General features: G+C 55.7%; 1 protein-coding gene across 14 annotated transcripts in view; it reads left to right on the forward strand.

Annotated features, from left to right (window-relative positions):
* Positions 1-2,140: 2,140 nt before the first annotated feature.
* Positions 2,141-22,215, forward strand: part of CCDC78 (coiled-coil domain containing 78) — an 87,478-nt gene continuing 67,403 nt past the window's right edge. For all 14 annotated transcript variants that reach the window (XR_004647324.1, XR_004647323.1, XR_004647326.1 and 11 more), the window contains exons 1-2: positions 2,141-2,201; positions 5,120-5,500. The gene's annotated coding sequence lies outside the window, so the exon portion shown is untranslated. The remainder of the gene's footprint in view (positions 2,202-5,119; positions 5,501-22,215) is intronic.

The raw sequence follows: 22,215 nt of genomic DNA on the forward strand, positions 1-22,215 counted from the left end.
GTGTTAACTCAAGTTATGTCAGCATAGAGTCACTATGGTTACTATCAGAGGGGTAGCCGTGTTAGTCTGAATCTGTAAAAAGCAACAGAGTCCTGTGGCACCTTTAAGACTAACAGAAGTATTGGGAGCATAAGCTTTCGTGGGTAAGAACCTCACTTCTTCAGATGCAAGTAATGGAAATCTCCAGAGCCAGGTATAAATCAGTATGGAGATAACGAGGTTAGTTCAATCAGGGAGGGTGAGGTGCTCTGCTAGCAGTTGAGGTGTGAAGAAGGGAGGAGAAACTGCTTCTGTAGTTGGATAGCCATTCACAGTCTTTGTTTAATCCTGATCTGATGGTGTCAAATTTGCAAATGAACTGGAGCTCAGCAGTTTCTCTTTGGATTCTGGTCCTGAAGTTTTTTTGCTGTAAGATGGCTACCTTTACATCTGCTACTGTGTGGCCAGGGAGGTTGAAGTGTTCTCCTACAGGTTTTTGTATATTGCCATTCCTGATATCTGACTTGTGTCCATTTATCCTCCATTTATACAAAAACCTGTAGGAGAACACTTCAACCTCCCTGGCCACACAGTAGCAGATGTAAAGGTAGCCATCTTACAGCAAAAAAACTTCAGGACCAGAATCCAAAGAGAAACTGCTGAGCTCCAGTTCATTTGCAAATTTGACACCATCAGATCAGGATTAAACAAAGACTGTGAATGGCTATCCAACTACAGAAGCAGTTTCTCCTCCCTTCTTCACACCTCAACTGCTAGCAGAGCACCTCACCCTCCCTGATTGAACTAACCTCGTTATCTCCATACTGATTTATACCTGGCTCTGGAGATTTCCATTACAGTGCATCTTAAGTGCCTATACACAAATGCAAGAAGCCTGGGAAACAAGCAGGGAGAACTGGAAGTCCTGGCACAGTCAGGGAACTATGATGTGATTGGAATAACAGAGACTTGGTGGGATAACTCACATGACTGGAGTACTGTCATGGATGGATATAAACTGTTCAGGAAGGACAGGCAGGACAGAAAAGGTGGGGGAGTTGCGTTGTATGTAAGAGAGGAGTATGACTGCTCAGAGCTCCGGTATGAAACTGCAGAAAAACCTGAGAGTCTCTGGATAAAGTTGAGAAGTGTGAGCAACAAGGGTGGTGTCGTGGTTGGAGTCTGCTATAGACCACCAGACCAGGGGGATGAGGTGGACGAGGCTTTCTTCTGGCAACTAGCAGAAGTTGCTAGATCGCAGGCCCTGGTTCTCATGGGAGACTTTAATCACCCTGATATCTGCTGGGAGAGCAATACAGCGGTGCACAGGCAATCCAGGAAATTTTTGGATAGTGTAGGGGACAATTTCCTGGTGCAAGTGCTGGAGGAACCAACTAGGGGCAAAGCTTTTCTTGACCTGCTACTCACAAACAGGGAAGAACTAGTAGGGGAAGCAAAAGTGGATGGGAACCTGGGAGGCAGTGACCATGAGATGGTCGAGTTCAGGATCCTGACACAAGGAAGAAAGGAGAGCAGCAGAATACGGACCCTGGACTTCAGAAAAACAGACTTTGACTCCCTCAGGGAACAGATGGGCAGGATCCCCTGGGAGAATAACATGAAGGGCAAAGGGGTCCAGGAGAGCTGGCTGTATTTTAAAGAATCCTTATTGAGGTTGCAGGAACAAACCATCCCGATGTGTAGAAAGAATAGTAAATATGGCAGGCGACCAGCTTGGCTAAACAGTGAAATCCTTGCTGATCTTAAACGCAAAAAAGAAGCTTACAAGAAGTGGAAGATTGGACAAATGACCAGGGAGGAGTATAAAAATATTGCTGAGGCGTGCAGGAGTGAAATCAGGAAGGCCAAATCACACTTGGAGTTGCAGTTAGCAAGAGATGTTAAGAGTAACAAGAAGGGTTTCTTCAGGTATGTTAGCAACAAGAAGAAAATCAAGGAAAGTGTGGGCCCCTTACTGAATGAGGGAGGCAACCTAGCGACCGAGGATGTGGAAAAAGCTAATGTACTCAATGATTTTTTTCCCTCTGTCTTCACGCACAAGGTCAGCTCCCAGATTGCTGCACTGGGCAGTACAGCATGGGGAGAAGGTGACCAACCCTCTGTGGAGAAAGAAGTGGTTCGGGACTATTTCGAAAAATTGGACGTGCACAAGTCCATGGGGCCGGATGCGCTGCATCCGAGCGTGCTAAAGGAGTTGGCGGGTGAGATTGCAGAGCCATTAGCCATTATTTTTGAAAACTCATGGCGATCGGGGGAGGTCCCAGATGACTGGAAAAAGGCTAATGTAGTGCCCATCTTTAAAAAAGGGAAGGAGGAGGATCCGGGGAACTACAGGCCAGTCAGCCTCACCTCAGTCCCTGGAAAAATCATGGAGCAGGTCCTCAAGGAATCAATTATGAAACATTTAGAGGAGAGGAAAGTGATCAGGAACAGTCAGCATGGATTCACGAAGGGGAAGTCGTGCCTGACTAACCTAATTGCCTTCTATGATGAGATAACTGGCTCTGTGGATGAGGGGAAAGCAGTGGATGTGTTATTCCTTGACTTTAGCAAAGCTTTTGATACGGTCTCCCACAGTATTCTTGCCGCCAAGTTAAAGACGTATGGGCTGGATGAATGGACTGTAAGGTGGATAGAAAGCTGGCTAGATCGTCGGGCTCAACGGGTAGTGATCAATGGCTCATGTCTAGTTGGCAGCCGGTTTCAAGCGGAGTGCCCCAAGGGTCGGTCCTGGGGCCGGTTTTGTTTAATATCTTTATTAATGATCTGGAGGATGGTGTGGACTGCACTCTCAGCAAGTTTGCAGATGACACTAAACTAGGAGGCGTGGTAGATACACTAGAGGGTAGGGATCGGATACAGAGGGACCTAGACAAATTAGAGGATTGGGCCGAAAAAAACCTGATGAGGTTCAACAAGGACAAGTGCAGAGTCCTGCACTTAGGACGGAAGAATCCCATGCACTGCTACAGACTAGGGACCGAATTGCTAGGTAGCAGTTCTGCAGAAAAGGACCTAGGGTTCACAGTGGACGAGAAGCTGGATATGAGTCAACAGTGTGCTTTTGTTGCCAAGAAGGTTAACGGCATTTTGGGCTGTATAAGTAGGGGCATTGCCAGCAGATCGAGGAACGTGATCGTTCCCCTTTATTCGACATTGGTGAGGCCTCATCTGGAATACTGTGTCCAGTTTTGGGCCCCACACTACAAGAAGGATGTGGAAAAATTGGAAAGAGTCCAGCGGAGGGCAACAAAAATGATTAGGGGTCTGGAGCACATGACTTATGAGGAGAGGCTGAGGGAACTGGGATTGTTTAGTCTCCAGAAGAGAAGAATGAGGGGGGTTTGATAGCAGCCTTCAACTACCTGAAGGGGGGTTCCAAAGAGGATGGAGCTCGGCTGTTCTCAGTGGTGGCAGATGACAGAACAAGGAGCAATGGTCTCAAGTTGCAGTGGGGGAGGTCCAGGTTGGATATTAGGAAACACTATTTCACTAGGTGGGTGGTGAAGCACTGGAATGCGTTACCTAGGGAGGTGGTGGAGTCTCCTTCCTTGGAGGTTTTTAAGGCCCGGCTTGACAAAGCCCTGGCTGGGATGATTTAGCTGGGAATTGGTCCTGCTTTGAGCAGGGGGTTGGACTAGATGACCTCTTGAGGGGTCCCTTCCAACTCTGATATTCTATGATTCTATGATTCTATACCCCCTGATACTTTCTAATGGTAGAAAATCGAACACCCGAGCCAAGCCCCGCCCCTTCCCCAAGGCCCCGCCCCCGCTCACTACATTCCACCTACCTCGGTGTCTCACTCTATCCCACCCTCACTCATTTTTACTGGGCTGGGGCAGGGGCTTGGGATGCAGGAGCAAGGGAGGGCTCTAACAGGGAGTGCGGGCTCTGGGGTGGGACCAGAAATGAGGGGTTCAGGGTGCGGGAGGGGGCTCCAGGCTGGGGCAGGGAGTTGAGGTGCGGGAGGGGGTGAGGGCTCCGACTGGGGGGGGGCAGGCTCTGGGGTGGGGCTGGGGATGAGGGGTTTGGGGTGCAGGAGGGGCTCCAGGCTGGGGGGTGGGGCTAGAGTGACCAGACATCAAGTGTGAAAAATCGGGACAGGGGTGGGGGTTAATAGGAGTCTATATAAGAAAAAGACCCCAAAATCAGGACTGTCCCTATAAAATCGGGACATCTGGTCACCCTACCCGTGGCCTTCAGCATCTTGTTACACTAGTAATACAACTGTTGCTATCTCCAGTGGAGTTGGATAAGACCTAACTGACTTTACCAAAGTGATGCAATGAATTAGTAGCAAACACACAAACAGAATCCAGGACTATGTCTATATTGGAAAAAACTGGGACCCTTAAGCTTCCATGGATAGTAGCAACAGGGAAGGCTGTAATGCTGCTGTCTTTTAAGGTATTATCTACACTTGGGAATAGCAATGATTAAGCAACCGGTGGCCAGCAAGCAGTGTAGCTGCTCCAGTACTGATTCCTAAGGTGATGTCTACACTACAGACCTTACAGCAGCACAGCTGTACCGCTGCAGCTGCATTGCTGTAAGGTGTCCCATGTAGCCACTGTATGCCAATAGGAGAGAGTTCTCCTGCCAGCATAATTAAAGTACCCGCAATGAGTGGCGGTAGCTATGTCGGCAGGAAAGCGTCTCCCACCGACATAGCACTGTCCATACTGGTGCTTTTGTTGGTGGGGTGTGTTTTTTCACACCCCTGACCGACAAAAGTACTAATGTAGACAAAGCTTTAGAGTAGACAAGGGCAAGGTAGGGTTTGCACCAATTGAACTAATCAGGGATTATTTTTGCCTGAAGCAAGATCCAGTAGCCAAATGTATTATTGAAAGATGCAACTCCTCTGACATCAATGGAGAGGCTCATGTTTACCCCAGAGCTGAATTTGGCCACAGATTCTTCTAGTACCTTGTTGCTAATGTCATGTTCCTGTAGCCCTGGAACTAATGGTAAAGTGAAAATGGACCTGCTTGTCTCAGACTCTTATTTGCCCTGGAAGAAAGTCATGTTTGCAATGCATTTATGTTACAGCATTTAATAGGGGATAGGGGAAGCAGCAGTTCTATCTATGTTGTTTTGTTGGGACTCATTACAGATGCAGGTAAAGAAATGGAAGGGAACTGCTGGGAAATGACTGCCAAATGGAGAGTGCCCTGTGGTCCCCACGTGTGATGCTCCACTATGAAAGGGCATATTGGGCCTCCTCAGAAACCAGTGGTGCTCAGCCTGAGCATTGTTTCCAGCCTGGGGAAGCGTCTTACTACTGACTTGAGAAATCTGGAACTGAACAGTTGTGGGAATGAGACATCTGATGATCACTCTGTGACTGGGGCTCTGGGCACGACAGAAGCGCCCAGACTTGGCTCACCTCGAGAGGCACAGAATATTGGACAGCAAGTAATTTTTGAAAATGTAAGCAAATAACCGTGTTCTTTACAGACATGAAGAGGGCATCTTCAGAGAGGCAGAATCACAGGTAACGATAATTATCAGTATTTGTGCCACATCTGCAGCCGTGGTGCCCTCCCCGATTGGCTCTACTGCTTTCAGCATGCAGTGAGGCCTCACCACCTGATTCACTATGTCTACACTACAGCAGCTCAACTACAGTGCTATAGCTGTAGTGTAGACGCTGCTTTTCTAAGGGTCTGTCTACACTACAAAATTACTCCGATTTTACAGAATTCGATTTTTGGCAACAGATTGTATAAAGTCGAGTGCATGCATCCACACTAAGCACATTAATTCAGCGGTGTGCATCCATAGTACCGAGGTTAGGGTCAACTTCCAGAGCATTGCACTGTGGGTAGCTATCCCATAGTTCCCGCAGTCTCCCCCGCCCATTGGAATTCTGGGTTGAGATCCCAATGCCTGATGGGGCAAAAGCATTGTTGCGGGTGGTTCTGGGTACATGTCATCAGGCCCCCCTCTCTCTCCCTCCCTCCGTGAAAGCAACGACAGACAATCATTTTGCACCTTTTTTCCTGGGTTACCTGTGCGGACGCTGCCCAGAGGAACTCTGCCCAGATGCGTGAGTGTACGGAGGAGTGGAAATAGGTCCCACAGTTGCAGGAAATCCCGTTGGCCAACCTCCTCTCCCTGGTTTTGTAGATGGCTAGTTTGGCCAGGGCTAAGAGGAGGTTGATAAGGAGATCCCGCGACTTTGTGGGGCCAAGGATGGGGAGTGCATAGATGAACAGGTGAGGGGAAAAGTGCAACCAAAACCATAATAATATATCTAAGAGGAGCCGGAATAGGGCTGCAACCTGGCGCACTCTAGAGAAATGTGCACCAGGGTTTCCTTCATGCCACAAAAGGGGCAGGTGTTTGGGATAGGGGTAAACCGCGCCAAGTACACGCCCGTTCTCATGTCTCCGTGAAGGAGCCACCAACTAATATCCCCAGCGGGACTTGGAACCAGGGTGGAGTGTAGGCTGGCACCCTCGAGAGGTGGCAGGAGGTCCCACCATTTTGTGTCGGGGTGGGACACGACGGCGAGGAAGTGAAGGGTGTGGAGCACGAGCATGTACAGATGTTTCTTTGGCACGGTCTGGAACAGAACCGGCTGCAGATTGTGCAGTTGGCTCACAGTGAAAGGGTGGGGGGGCTGGTTGGGTCCATGGGGCAGGGCCCGATGAAAAGGTCCACAGGGCCTGGGGTGGAGGGTGGGCAGGGCATGCCCTCTCGCAGGACCCGGTCGAGGTAGGCCTGAGCAGCGGGCAGTAAAGCAGCCTTCACCTCCTGGAGTACACGCTGGGGAGTGTGAGGTCTGGAGAGCCCCATGCGCTGAGCGAGCGTCAGGGGATCTAGCCAGTCTCCCCGGTCGTAGTCCAGGCGGTCTCCGACCCTGGTGACTTCTGCCAAGACCAGCCTCTGGCACACCATGAGGGACTCCGCCACCTGCTCACGAAGCTGGGGGTTGTGTAGCAGGGGCTCCGTGAGGAGATCAGTCCCCACGGTGGCCACCACGGACCTGGTCATTGAAAGCAGCTTCCAGATCCGGAGTAATGCACCCGGTAGTGGGCTTCCTGGTAGGGGACGAGGAAGGACCCCTCGAGCGCCTCTCCGTCACGTGCCGCCGGCAGCAGTAAAGCTGCACTTGCCGGTGGAACGAGAGGACGTGACGGAGGGCGGGGTCTTTGCAGCCCAATGGAAGATGGCTGATGACAAAGCTAGGTCACCCTAGGGTAGAAAGGGCAGGCAGCAGGGCGGCATTGGGCAGGAAGGGAGGGACTGATGTCAGGATTAACTGGACCCCCAGGTCTTCCAACGGCTCCAGGGGGATGAAAACACCCCCCACCGCCAGGCCCGTCTCTATGGCCTCCTGGGCGGCAGCCTCCGATGCTAGGAAGAAGACGACCTTTCTGTACATTTTGGAGGCTGCCACGATGGCCGTGGGTCCCACCACCCTTGCCAGCGCCCGCACGTAGGTCTCCACGTGAGGCGACGTGGGCATCAGGAGGCAACGGACACCGTGTTTCCTGGTCAAGGTGGGGAAGGGGCCCTGGCCGCTATAGATGGTAGTGGATGCGGTGGTCAGAGGAGCAGTGGCAGGTGGGGGGGGCTGCCGCCACCTGGGCATATGCCCTGGGGGCTGAGGGAGGGGCACCCGCAGAGCTGCTGGAGGGAGCAGCGGGGAGGGATGCCATGGCCCGTAGCAGGGCTGCGGCATTGGGGGAAGCCCCTGCCATGGAGGGCCCGGTTTTTTTAGGGGAGCCCTTACTCTTCTTTCTTCCCTGACTTTTCCCGCCGGCTGCGGGGGCTCCCCCTGAATAGGAAGGGGCGAAGGACTTGGCAGCAGCAGAGGTCTTCCAGGTACTCACCGCTGCTGGAGCCCCAGCGGGGGGTGACAGTAGCAGGTGGGTCGGCAGCAGCGGTTGAGGTAGAAATTTGGGGAATGGACACGGGGGCAGGTGGAGGAGGGGCAGTAGGATCATCGTGAGGGATCTCTCCCGCCGTGTCCCCCGCCATAATGAGAGTGTGGAGGAGGACAAATAGCGAGGGGCGGGGAGAGAGAGAAGGCAACCACTCCTCCCCGCTAGGCTGCAGGGTGCTAGAAGGGGAGGGCTAAATGGGTGTGGGGAGCTATCAAGGACTTAGGGAGGGGAGGGTGTCAGTCACCGACTCAGAGTGGAATTCCGGCTCCTCTAGCTGTACTAGGGGATTGGGGGTGATAACAGCATAAGGGAGTGCAGTGAACAAGGGTAAACTCAAACGGGACAGGCACAAGCGCATGGGAGGGGGCATGGGTGCATGAGGGGAGGGGCTAATCAGGGCTGGGGGGACCACAGGGTAGGGGGGAAAAGAATTGAGCTGGGAATGGGGCGGAGGGACCAAGGGGCTAGCTTCAGGGCTGGGGCAGGACAATCAGGGCTGCAGAGGGAAACGGGCAGGGCAGACAAAGGTTGCAAAGGAGAGGGGGTCAGTCCAAGGTTGGGGGATGTGTGCCCACGAGCACTTGTACGGAAAGTCAATGTTTGGCTGGCTGCTGCTGCAGGCCCAAACAATGGAAGTGAGCGTGGCAAGCCAGGTGAGTAGCTCAGTCCCAGAGGCAGGAAGTCGAGGCAGATGGAAAACAGCCAGTGGAGGTTGTTGGGGGGGCAACAATGGTGGTGGGGGCGAAGGGGAACACGGATAGACCGGGGGCAGGCTCCACGCCACACCCCTGGTGTCTCCACAAACACAGTCTAGACCCCCACCACAAGAGCACAGTTCGAAAAATACTCAGTCCAGAAATGCCCCCTCCACAGTGGTCTTCAAAGCCTTCATGCGTTCCCCCAGCACCGGGTGGTCCTCTTCTATTCCTCCTCCTCCTCCTTGGGGCTCTAACAGCTTCCTAGCAGCAACCTCAGCAGCTCCAGGTGGTGGTGGTCTGGTGTCCAGGCAGGAGGGACCTCGCTCAGATGGTGATTGTGGTGGTGTCCTCAGCAACAAGGGCTGGAGCTGGGGTCCTTCACTCCCTTCTTCCTCTGGGGAGCAGGCCAGCTGCCTCCCCGGGGCTGTAGCTGGAGCAACAGCAGCAGCAACTGAGGGGGGAGTATTCAGCAGCCAGCCAGCAACTGGGTAGCAGAGAAGGGGGCAGGTGGTGGTGGTGTCTGTCCCAGCCAAGGGAGCAGCTGGAGCAGCAATAGCAGCAGTGAAGGCCAGTGCTCAGCAGCAGGAACAGCAGCAGCAGCCCCCTGCCTTCCTTCACCCTCCAGGCCAGAGGGCAGCAGGAGAATGATCCTACTGGGATCCAGGAAGTGGCTAAAGGATCCCCCACTGCTAAAGGATCCCCCCCAGCCTAAGGGGGAGTCCACAGGACCTGAAGACCAAAAAATGACGGGGGACAACTAATAAAAGAACAGGGACAGGAGTGAGGTCAAAGGGTCAAACGAAGCGAATCAGACGGGGACACTGAGCAGAGAACCTCGGACAGCGCCCACTGCTCCTCGAAGGCGTCAAGGGAACCAGCGGACACCGGCCAGAGGAACTCTGCCCAGATACGTGAATGAACAGAGGACCTGAAATAGGCCCCACAGTCACAGGAGACTCCATCTGCCAACCTCCTCACTCTGGTTTTATAGATGGCCAGTTTCACTAGGGCCCGGAGGAGGTTGACCAGCCCCCGCAGCCCGGAGAGGTCTCACCAGATTGCAGGCTGCAGAGGCGGGGCTCTCCCGTTTATCTGGGCGCACTGGGGGAGATACCCCTTGGGCCTGAGCGGGAGCGTTGGTGGGCCAGAAAGGAGGAGGGGCGGCTTCGGGCACTGAGCAGCCAGAGGCGCCGGTGATGACGTCACAGGGCTCGGGGGTCACAGTTGCCCCTCCGTGCCGAGACAAGGGGCAGTCCCTCCGGACGTGCCCTATTGCCCAGCAGAGGTAGCACCAGGCCTCCCCTGTCGAATAACGCAGCCGGTAGCAGGCCCCTTGGCAGGGGACCAAGAAGGACCCCTCGAGCGCCTCACAGTCACGTGCCGCCGGCAGCAGTTGTAACTATACCTGCGGACGGAACAAGAGGACATGATGGAGGGCGGGGTCCTTGCAGCCCAATGGGAGAGGGCTGACCACAGAGATCGGCCTCCCCAGGGTAGAGAGGGCGGGTAACAGGGCGGGTAACGGTGACATTAGGAAGGAAGAGAGGGACAGAGGTCAGGACCAGTCGGGCACCCAGGTCTTCTAGCAGCTCCAGGGGGACGAACACGCCCCCCACCACCAGGCCCTTCTCCACCGCCTCCTGGGCGGCGGCCTCCAATGCTAGGAAGAAGACGAGCTTTCCGTACATCTGGGAGGCCGCCACAATGGCCGTGGGCCCCACCACCCTCGCCAACGCCTGCACGTACGTCTCCATGTGAGGCGAGGCGGGTACCAGGAGGCAACGGATGCCGTGCTTCCTGGTCAAGGTGGGGAAGGGGCCCCAGCTGCTATAGATGATAGCAGAGGTGGTGGTCGGTTGAGATGATGATGCAGCGGCAGGCGGGGGGGACACCCACAGAGCTGGTGCAGGGAACAGCGGGGAGGGACACCACGGCCGGTGGCAGGGCCGTGGTAGTGGGGGCAGCCCCTGCCATGGAGGGCCTGGTCTTTTTGGCGGGGCCTTTACCTTTCTTTGTGTCCTGGCCCTTCCTGCTGGCTAGGGGGGCTCCCCCAGAGTTGGAAGGGGCGAGGCAGCAGCGGAGGTCACCTCGTTACCCGCCGCTGCCGGCGCTCCAGCAGGGGCAGTAGCAGGTGGCTCAGCAGTGGCGGTTGAGGTAGAGGCTAGGGGGGACGATGGTGGGGCGGGTGGAGGAGGGGCAGCAGGGTTAGCCCAAGGGATGCCACTCGCCTCGTCCCCTGCCATAAATGAGGACGGGGGGGGTGGACAAACACCAGACGGGGGGGCAGGGAAAGGGGAAACAGGTTGCCCACTCCTCCCCACTAGGCTGCAGGCAGGGGAGGAGAGTGCCAAAAAAGGGGGTGGGCTGGATGCGGGGACTATCAAGGGCTAGGGGTCAGTCACCGACTCGGGGAGGGTTTCTGGCTCCTCTAGCTGCACTAAGGGAGGGGAGATATAACAGCATTGGAGGGTGCAGTGAGACAGGTTCAAACTAAAAATGGGGAGGGGCACAAGCGCATAGGAGGGGACATGGGCGCACGAGGGGAGGGGCGAATCAGGGCAAGGGGACCACAGGGGAAGGCGAACAACCAGGCTTGGAAGTGGGGCAGAGGAACCATGGGGCTAGCTTCAGAGGCTGGGGCGGGTCAAACAGACAAAGGCTGCAGAGGGAAAGGGCGGGGCAAACAAACAAACTGGAGCTAGCAAGGGGCTGGGGCAAGGGAGAGGGGCAAAAGGCTGCAAGGGGCAAATTGGTAGGCAGCAGGGGCAAAGCTGCGGGCTTGCTGCAGGGGGGAGGAGGGGTCAGTCCAAAGTGGGGGGCACGTGCATCCACATGCGCTTGCAACAACAAAAGAAAGTCAGTTTAGGCTGGCTGCTGCATCAGGCCCAATGGTGGCAACAGGGCATGGCAAGCCTAGGTGAGCAGCTGAGTCCCAGAGGCAGGAGCTCGAGGCAGATGGTGAGTAGCGGGGGAGGGGGCAACGATGATGGTGGTGGTGGAGGGGGGTCGGGGGGGACACACAGATGGACCAGGGGGCAGGCTTCACACCACACCCCGTGTGTCCCCACAAACACAGTCTAGACCCCCACCACAAGAGCACAGTTCAAAAAATACTCAGTCCAAAAATGCCCCCTCCACAGTGGTCTTCGAAGCCTTCATGTGTTCCCCCAGCACCGGGTGGTCCTCTTCTATTCCTCCTCCTCCTCCTTGGGACTCTAACAGCTTTCTCAGCAGCTCCAGGTGGTGGTGGTCTGGTGTCCAGGCAGGAGGGACCTCGCTCAGATGGTGATTGTGGTGGTGTCCTCAGCAACAAGGGCTGGAGCTGGGGTCCTTCACTCTCCTCTTCCTCTGGGGAGCAGGCCAGCAGCCCCCCCGGAGCTGTAGCTGGAGCAACAGCAGCAGCAACTGAGGGGGAAGTATTCAGCAGCCAGCCAGCAACTGGGTAGCAGAGAAGGGGGCAGGTGGTGGTGGTGTCTGTCCCAGCCAAGGAAGCAGCTGGAGCAGCAATAGCAGCAGTGAAGGCCAGTGCTCAGCAGCAGGAACAGCAGCAACAGCAGCAGCCCCCTGCCTTCCTTCACCCTCCAGGCCAGAAGGCAGCAGGAGAATGATCCTACTGGGATCCAGGAAGTGGGCGGGCAAAGCTAAAGGATCCCCCCCTGCAGCCTAATGGGGGGGTCCACAGGACCTGAAGACCAAAAAATGACGGGGGACAACTAATAAAAGAACAGGGACAGGAGTGAGGTCAAAGGATCAAACGAAGCAAACCAGATGGGGACACCGAGCAGAGAACCTCGGACACCGCCCACTGCTCCTCCAAGGCGTCAAGGGAGCCAGTAGACGCCGGCCAGAGGAACTCTGCCCAGATACGTGAATGAACGGAGGACCTGAAATAGGCCCCACAGTCACAGGAGACTCCATCGGCCAACCTCCTCACTCTGGTTTTATAGATGGCCAGTTTCGCTAGGGCCAGGAGGAGGTTGACTAGGAGGTCCCGTGACTTTGTGGGGCGACGGATAGGGAGTGCATAAATAGAAAGGTGAGGAGAAAAGTGCAACCAAAATCTTAACAAAATATCCGTGAGGAGCCGGAATAGGGGCTGCAGCCTGGCGCACTCCAGGTAACATGCGCCTCATGCCGCAAAAGGGGCAGGTGTCTGGGATGGGGTAAACCGCGCCAACTACACGCCCGTGCTCACGGCTCCGTGAAGGAGCCGCCAACTGATGTCCCCGGTGGGCTTTGGGATCAGAGCAGAATAAAGGCTGGCCCACCGGGGCTCCTCACCCTCCAGAGGTGGCAGAAGGTCCCACCACTTCGTATTGGGGCAGGACGCGAGGGTGAGGACATGAAGAACATGGAGCATGAGCATGTATAGATGTTTCCTTGGCGCGGTCTGGAACAGAACCAGCTGCAGATCGTTCAGCCCAGCTCATGGCGAAGGGACGGGAAGGGGACCGGTTGGGTCCACGGGGCAGGGGCCCGATGAAAAAGTCTAGAGGGCTCAGAGTGGAGGATGGGCGGGGCGTGCCCTCTCGCAGGACCCGGTTGAGATAGTCCCAAGCAGCGGGCGGCAAAGCGGCCCTCACCTCCTGAAGTAGGCGCCGGGGAGTACGAGGTCTGGAGAGCCCCATGCGCTGAGCAAGCGTCAGGAGATCCAGCCAATCTCCCCGGTCATAGTCCAGGAGGTCTCCAACTTTGGTGACTTCTGCCAACCTCTGGCGCACCATGGGGGACTCCGCCACCTGCACACGGAGCTGGGGGTTGTGTAGCAGGGGCTCCACGAGGAGATCTGCCCCCACAGCGGCTGCTATGGACCTGGTCACTGAGAACAGTTTCTAGGTCCGGAGGAGGTCCTGGTAGAAGACCGGCAGCCCGGAGAGGTCTCATGGAAGACCCCTCGAATGGAGACAAAGGAGCTGCCGGTCATATCGGAGCCCTCGGAAGCAGCGCAGGAAGGCGTGCGCCAATACGCTCCATGCCGGACTACCACGCCTCCTCGTGCCCGCCTCGCCCCACGTGGAGACCTACGTGCAGGCGTTGGCGAGGGTGGTGGGGCCCACAGCCATTGTGGCGGCCTCCAAGATGTACGGAAAGGTCGTCTTCTTCCTAGCATCGAAGGCCGCCGCCCAGGAGGCAGTGGAGAAGGGCCTGGCGGTGGGGGGAGTGTTCATCCCCCTGGAGCCGCTACAAGACCTGGGCGCCTGACTGGTCCTGACCTCTGTCCCTCCCTTCCTTCCTAATGCTGCCCTGTTACCCATCCTCTTTACCCTGAGGAGGCCGATCTCCGTGGTCAGCCCTCTCCCATTGGGCTGCAAAGATCCCGCCCTCCATCATGTCCTCTTGTTCCGCCGGCAGGTACAGTTACAACTGCCACCGGTGGCACAGGACGGTGAGGCGCTCGAGGGGTCCTTCTTGGTCCCCTACCAGGGGGCCCGCTACCGGGTGTATTATTCAATGGGGGAGGCCCAGTGCTACCTCTGCCAGGTGATGGGGCATGTCCGGAGGGACTGCCCCTTGGCCCGGCATGGAGGGACATCCGGGACCCCCGAGCCCCGGCAGGGCGCCGGCCCCGTCGTCGCCGGCGCCCCTAGCTGCCCGGCGCCTGAAGCCGCCCCTCCTCCTTTCTGGCCCTACAACGCTCCCGCTCGGGCCTAAGGGGTATCTCCCCAAGTGCGCCCAGACAAGCGGGAGGGCCCCGCCTCTGCCGCCTGCGATCTGGTGGGCCTATGGAGGAGGGTGAGGTAGGGGTACCGCCGGGCATAGAAAAGGGCATGTCCCAGGGAGACTCCTCCCTCCTACATGCTGCCCCATCATTTCCTCCCCGAGTCCCTGAGCCTTCGCCCTTGCTCCCTGACCCGACCCCTGTTAGCCAGCCCCCGGATGATGCCATGGAGGGCTGGTCCTTAGTACAGGGGAAGCGGGGCAAAGGGAAGGCTCGAGCTCCGCTCTTCCCATCTGATGCGGTAGCCCCCTGAAAGACCAGGAAGGGGGGCACCGATGCCGAGCCTTCCGCTTTGCCCCCTGCCGATTCCAATTCAATGGTGCCGGCTGGGGATGCCGTGGCAGTACCGGAAGGTAATATCGCCCCTCCTCCGGAGTCCCTTCATATGGAAGCCCCTGCTGGGGCCCCTCTCGCCCCCTTACAATCTGAAGCCCCTGCGAGCACCAAGGCGAGTGTAACTTCGGGTGCTGGCGAGGAGAGCCCTGGGGTGGGGGAAGGTGATCTCCCCTCCATTTATGAGGAGATCGAGGCCCTGGGTCTGACCAGGGGGAGGACGACCCTCTGCCAGCGGGCCTCGATTTGAGCGACCTCACCTCGGCCCCCTTTCCCCGTGTTCTGTCCCCTTATCCACTGCCTCCGCTCCTGCCTCCGAGGAGCCCCTGGACTCTTCCACCAACCAGGCCGCAGATGGCACCCCGCTAGCGGCCGCCGAGCCTCTTGAGGCGATGGCCAGTGCCACGCAGCCGGGACCCGAGTCACCAGGGGACTCCCTCATGGCTGAGGGGCAGCCGACCTCCTTTCCAGGTGGGGGCCACATCGTTGATTCTCCACCTACGGATGCTGTGGCCTTACCATCTGCCTTGGAGCATGAGCCCGGCATCGCCGAGGGCCCCCCTCCCTCCCCGCAAATCCCTGAGTCCATTTGCAGGCTGTTACCCCCCCACACCCAGTGGCCTGGCTGCTGGGACCCCCGATCCCACTATCGCCCCTTCCCCTGTCCCTGATTCCGGCCCTGCCCCTGACACCGACCCCGTCTCTGTCCCCTCCACTTCCTGTGATGCTTTTGCCGCCCCTGGGGCTGTCTCCTTCCATATCCCAGAGGATGACCCCCAAGGAGCGGCCTTTGTTTTTCCCTGTCCCGACCCACCAGGGGCTGCTATCTTCCCTCCGCCGCCCCCCATTGAGTCAGGGTCTGAGGCAGGCCACGTGGTGCCAGCCCATCAGACACCACGTCGAGTATCTGCCCCCTGCTTGCCCATCTTGGTGGGCCACGGGGCTGTGACAGGGGCTCCACTGGGGGAAAGCCATAGATCAGTAACCCCACTCCCCCCCATACGCTGAGAGAGGAGCTACGGGAGTTCCTTGAGGATGTCCGTGGCTCCCGCAACAAGGTACAGCTTGCACTCCAGCGATGGGGGGATTTTCATCAGATCCTCTGGGCCGCGAGGACCCTACTGGGGGAGGGTAAGAGGACTGGGAGGCAGGCCGCCGCAGCCTACCAACGGGTCCGCCTCTTCCGTGACTCCTTAATCGCCCATGGGGTTGGTCACGGATTGTTGCGCGGCCCGACGGAGGCCGTGAGCGTCTCTGCCAGCAAGGATCTCCCCCAGCCCTCCTTATGGCACCGATCATCTTTGCAACATTAAACACCCAGGGCTGTAGGATGGGTCTCCGCAGGAGCCAGGTACTCTCCTTCCTTCAAGAGGGGGGCTACTCTGTGATTTTCCTGCAGGAGACCCATAAGGATCCGGCTGCTGAAGCTAGCTGGCGGCTGGAGTGGGGAGACAGGGTCTACTTTAGCCACCTCACAGTTTGTACGGCTGGAGTGGCGACCCTGTTCTCCCACGACCTACGGCCCGAGGTGCTGGGGGTCGCTGAGGCTGTGCCAGGCCGCCTGCTGCACCTCCGGGTCCGAATGGAGGGACTTGTGGTCAATCTCGTCAACGTTTACGCCCTGACATCGGGCCCGGAGAGGTTGCCTTTTAATCAGCAGGCGTCCGCCTTCCTCGGCACCTTGGATCCTCATAAGTGCCTGGTCCTGGGTGGGGACTTTAACGCCACCCTTGAGGAACTGGACCGCTCGGGGACCAAGCAGCACCCGGGCGCCACGTACGTCCTCCGGGAGATCATTGAACATCACTCCCTGGTGGACATCTGGCGCGACCACCACCCGGATGACGTTTCGAGGTTCACTTTTGTCCGGGTGGAGGTCCATCGGTCGTGCCACTCCCGATTGGACCACATCTATATGTCACGCTTCCATCTTTCCCGGGCCCACTCCTCCAGCGTCTGGCCGGCCTCTTTTTCAGATCACCATCTGGCCACCATGACAGCCTCTCTCTGCGCGGAGAGGCTGGGGCCAGCCTATTGGCACTTTAATAATAGCTTGTTGGAGGATGTGGGCTTCGTGGCGTCCTTCCGGGAGTTCTGGCTGGCCTGGCGAGGGCAGCGGTGTGCCTTTCCCTCGGCGCCGCCGTGGTGGGACCTGGGGAAGGTGCGCGCCCGGCTCTTCTGCCGTGACTACACCCCAGGGCGCCAGCCGACAGAGGGATGCAGCGATAGGGCCGTTGGAACGGGAGGTCTTAGAACTGGAGAGGTGTCTGGCCGCCAGCCCCAGTGATCCATCCCTCTGCGAAGCGTGCCGTGCCGGGAGAAGCGGGAGGAGCTCCGGACCCTTGAGGACCATTGGGCCCGAGGTGCCTTTGTTCGATCCCGCATCCACCTCCTTCGGGAGATGGATCGCGGCTCCCACTTCTTCTACGCCCTGGAGAAAAAGACGGGGGCCAAGAAGCACGTCACCTGCCTTCTAGCAGAGGACGGCACCCCCCTCACGGATCCGGCGGAGATGTGCAGGAGGGCCAGGGCCTTCTATGCAAGCCTTTTCTCCCCAGATCCGACCGATCCTAACGCTTGCAGAATGCTCTGGGATGAACTCCCGATGGTCAGTGCGGGCGACCGAGACCGGCTGGAGCTGCCTCTCACTCTGGCCAAGTTCTCGGAAGCCCTCCGCCGCATGCCCACCAATAAATCTCCGGACATGGACGGGCTGACCGTGGAGTTCTACCGCATGTTTTGGGACGTCCTCGGCCAGGGTGTCGGAGCGGCTCTGGAAATGGACAGGACTGCTCCAGTGGCTCCCTTCGAGGGAGAGCACTGGTGCTCAATCAACTAGTCCTGTCCATGCTCTGGTACCGGCTCAACATCCTGGCCAACCTCCGGACGTCGATTCTGGAGTTCTTTTGGTCAGAACTGCACTGGGTCTCTGCAGGGGTTCTCCATCTACCCCTGGAGGAAGGAGGGCAGGGCCTGAAGTGTCTGCAGGCTCAGGTCCATGTCTTCCACCTCCAGGCCCTGCAGAGGCTCCTTTATGGTGCAGGTAGTCCGGCATGGAGCGTATTGGCGCACGCCTTCCTGCGCCACTTCCGAGGGCTCCGATATGACCGGCAGCTCCTTTGTTTCCATCCGAGAGGTCTTCCGCGAGACCTCTCCGGGCTGCCGGTCTTCTACCAGGACCTCCTCTGGACCTGGAAACTGTTCTCAGTGACCAGGTCCATGGCAGCCACCATGGGGGCAGATCTCCTCGTGGAGCCCCTGCTACACAACCCCCAGCTCCGTGTGCAGGTGGCGGAGTCCCCCATGGTGCGCCAGAGGTTGGCAGAAGTCACCAAAGTTGGAGACCTCCTGGACTATGACCGGGGAGATTGGCTGGATCTCCTGACGCTTGCTCAGCGCATGGGGCTCTCCAGACCTCGTACTCCCCGGTGCCTACTTCAGGAGGTGAGGGCCGCTTTGCCGCCCGCTGCTCGGGACTATCTTGATCGGGTCCTGCGAGATGGCATGCCCCGCCCATCCTCCACTCCGAGCCCTCCAGACTTTTTCATCGGGCCCCTACCCCATGGACCCAACCAGCCCCTTCCCCGTCCATTCGCCATGAGTCGGCTGCACGATCTGCAGCCGGTTCTGTTCCAGACTGCGCCAAGGAAACATCTATACACACTCGTGCTCCATGTTCTTCATGTCCTCACCCTCGCGTCCTGCCCCAATACAAAGTGGCGGGACCTTCTGCCACCTCTGGAGGGTGAGGAGCCCCGGTGGGCCAGCCTTTATTCTGCTCTGATCCCGAAGCCCACTGGGGACATCAGTTGGCGGCTCCTTCGCGGAGCTGTGAGCATGGGCGTGTACTTGGCGTGGTTTTCAAAAGTTACTCAGTCCATGAGAATCCTCTCCATGGTGGTCTGTAGAATTCCTATGCGCTCCCCCACTGGCAGATGGTCCTCTTCTTCTCCTCCTCCTCGGGGCTCCAGCTGCTCCCCAGCAGCAAACACAGCAGCTTTAGGTGGCAGTCTGGTGGCCAGCAGGAAAGACCCTTCTCAGGTGGTGGTGGTGGTGGTGTCCACAGCAGCAGGAGCAATGGATGGGGTCCCTCCCTCCCCTCCCCTCAAGGGGCTGTAGCCGGAGCAACCAAGGGTTGGGGGGGGGGTCTAGCAGATAGCCAGCCAGCAAGCAGGTAACGGAAAAGGGGGGGGGGGTCTGGCCTAGCCAGGGGAGTAGCTGGAGCAGCAGCAGCAGTTGTAGGGAGAGCCCAGGGCCTAGTAGCAGGAGGAGCAGCTCCCTACCTATCTCTCTCCAGGCCAGAGGGCTACAGGAGAGTGATTAAAGGGAGAGTCCCAGATTAAGCAGGTCTCTTTTCCCTAGGTAAGGTAACAGGGGCAGTTCCAGAACAAGCAGGAACTTGCTGGAACCAATTAAGACAGGCAGGCTAATTAGGACACCTGGAGCCAATTAAGAAGAAACTGCTAGAATCAATTAGGACAGGCTGGCTAATCAGGGCACCTGAGTTTAAAAAGGACCTCACTTCAGTTTGTAGCATGCATGTGAGGAGCTAGGAGAAAGAGGCACTAGACTCATAGACTCATAGACTTTAAGGTCAGAAGGGACCATTATGATCATCTGGTCTGACCCCCTGCATGCTGCAGGCCGCAAGACCCTTCCCTGGACTCTGCCGTTGAAGTCCCCAATCCTGTGTTTTAGTGACTTCAATCGGCTGAGACCCTCCTGCTAGTGATCCCTGCCCCATGCTGCGGAGGAAGGCGAAAAACCTCCAGAGGCTCAGCCAATCTACCCTGGAGGAAAATTCCTTCCCGACCCCAAATATGGCGATCAGTAATACCCCGAGCATATAGGCAAGAGTCTCTAGCCTGACCCTTGTTGGCCATTATGCTATTCATGTACCATTGCTTGGTTTTCCTCGGCTACTATGTTTTACCATTAAACCATTCCCTCCATAAACTTATCCAACTTAATCTTAAAACCAGACAGGTCCGTCGCCCCCACCGTTTCCCTCGGAAGGCCGTTCCAATATTTCACCCCTCTGACGGTCAGAAACCTTCGTCTAATTTCAAGCCTGAACTTCCCCCCGGCCAGTTTGTATCCATTTGTTCTCGTGTCCACATTAGTACTAAGCTGGAATAATTCTTCTCCCTCCCTTGTATTAACCCCTCTGATATATTTGAAGATAGCAATCATATCCCCCCTCAGCCTTCGCTTTGTCAGACTAAACAACCCAAGCTCCTCTAATCTCTTTTCATACGACAGGTTTTCCATTCCTCTGATCATCTTAGTCGCCCTTCTCTGTACCCGTTCCAGTTTGAGTTCATCTTTTTTAAACATTGGAGACCAGAACTGCACACAGTACTCCAAATGAGGTCTCACCAGCGCCTTATACAACGGAAGCAGGACCTCCCTATCCCTACTAGATATACCTCGCCTAATACATCCCAAGACCGCATTGGCTTTTTTCACCACCACGTCACATTGTCGACTCATAGTCATCCTGCGGTCCACAAGGACCCCTAGGTCCTTCTCCTCTTCCGTTACTTCTAACCAATGCGTCCCCATCTTGTAACTAAAATTTTTATTAGTCATCCCCAAGTGCATCACCTTACACTTTTCACTATTAAATTTCATCCTATTTCTGACACTCCAATTCACAAGCTCATTCAAGTCTCCCTGCAGAATATCCCTATCCTCCTCCGAGTTTGCAACTCCTCCCACCTTCGTATCATCCGCAAACTTTATCAGCCCACTCTTGCAATCGGTCCCGAGGTCAGTTATAAATAGATTAAATAAAATGGGTCCCAAAACCGAACCTTGAGGCACTCCACTAGTAACCTCCCTCCAACCCGACAATTCACCCTTTAATACGACCCGCTGCATTCTCCCCATTAACCAATTCCTTATCCACCTCTGGATTTTTATATCGATCCCCATGTTTTTCATTTTAACCAATAATTCCTCATGGGGTACTGTATCAAACGCTTTACTGAAATCCAGGTATATTAGGTCCACCGCATTTCCTTTATCTAATAAGTCAGTTACTTTCTCAAAGAAGGAGATCAGATTCGTTTGGCACGATCTGCCCTTCGTAAAACCATGCTGTAATTTATCGCATTTGCCATTAATCTCAAGGTCCTCAACTAGTTTCTCTTTCAGAATCTTCTCCAGCACCTTGCACACTACTGATGTTAAACTAACAGGCCTATAGTTACCCGGGTCACTTTTTTTCCCTTTCTTGAAAATAGGAACCACATTGGCTATTCTCCAGTCTAACGGGACCACCCCCGAGTTTACAGATTCATTAAATATAGTCGCTAATGGGCCTGCTATTTCCCGCGCCAATTCCTTTAATATTCTCGGATGAAGATCGTCCGGTCCACCCGACTTAGTCCCATTAAGGCGTACTAGTTTTGTTTCTACCTCAGATGCGGTAATCCCCCACATCCTGTATGCCCCTCTGTAACGGTGCTAGTATCCCTAATACCTTCATTGGCCTCATTAAACACCGATGCAAAATATTCATTGAGATATTGCGCCATGCCTAGATTATCTTTAATCTCCTCTCCGGCTATAGTCTTCAGCGGTCCCACTTCTTCTTTCTTTGCTTTCTTCCTATTTATATGGCTGTAAAACTTCTTACTATTACTTTTAATTCCCCTCGCTAAGTCCAACTCTTCCCGGCCTTTGGCCTTTCTCACTCTATCTCTACATTCTCTGACTTCACTAAGGTAAGTTTCCTTACTGATCCCTCCCCTCTTCCACTCTTTGTACGCTTTCTGTTTTTTCCTAATCGCCCCTTTGAGTCGGTCGCTCATCCAGCTTGGTCTAAATCTCTTGCTTAGTAGTCTTTTTCCCTTTTTGGGGATACAGGCCTCCGACAGCTCATGCATCTTTAACTTAAAGTAATCCCAGGCTTCTTCTGCCTTTAGATCCCTTAATACGTTTGCCCAATCCACTTCCCTTACCAGTCCCCTTAATTTGTTAAAATTGGCCTTTTTAAAATTATAAACCCTAGTCTTTGACTTAATTCTGGTAGTCCTTCCATTTAGTTTAAACCGAATTAGCTCATGATCACTGGAGCCCAAGTTGTCCCCCACTACCACTTCCTCAACAAGGTCCTCACTACTTACCAGAATCAAATCTAAAATGGCCTCCCCCTCGTCGGCTCAGCTACCACTTGATAAAGGAATTGATCAGCAAGCACATCTAGGAACATCTGAGCCCTATTATTGCTACTAGCGTTTGTTCCCCAATCTATATCCGGGAAGTTAAAGTCCCCCATAATTACACAGTTTCTATTAGTATTTACCTCCCTTAACACATTAAATAGTTCCTTATCCATATCCTGGGTCGATCCCGGCGGTCTATAGCACACCCCAAGCACTATCCCCGGAGAGGCTCTAGTAGTCCTTTTACCCAGCTTGAGTATCGCCCAGACGGACTCCGTGTTATCAATTCCATCCACTATTATTTCTTTACAGCTTAATTCACTATTAACATACAATGCCACCCCCCCACCTTTACCTTTATCCCGGTCTTTCCTAAACAGCGCATACCCCTC

This window comes from Trachemys scripta, chromosome 10, assembly GCF_013100865.1.
Source record: "Trachemys scripta elegans isolate TJP31775 chromosome 10, CAS_Tse_1.0, whole genome shotgun sequence".
Lineage (NCBI taxonomy): Eukaryota > Metazoa > Chordata > Testudines > Emydidae > Trachemys > Trachemys scripta.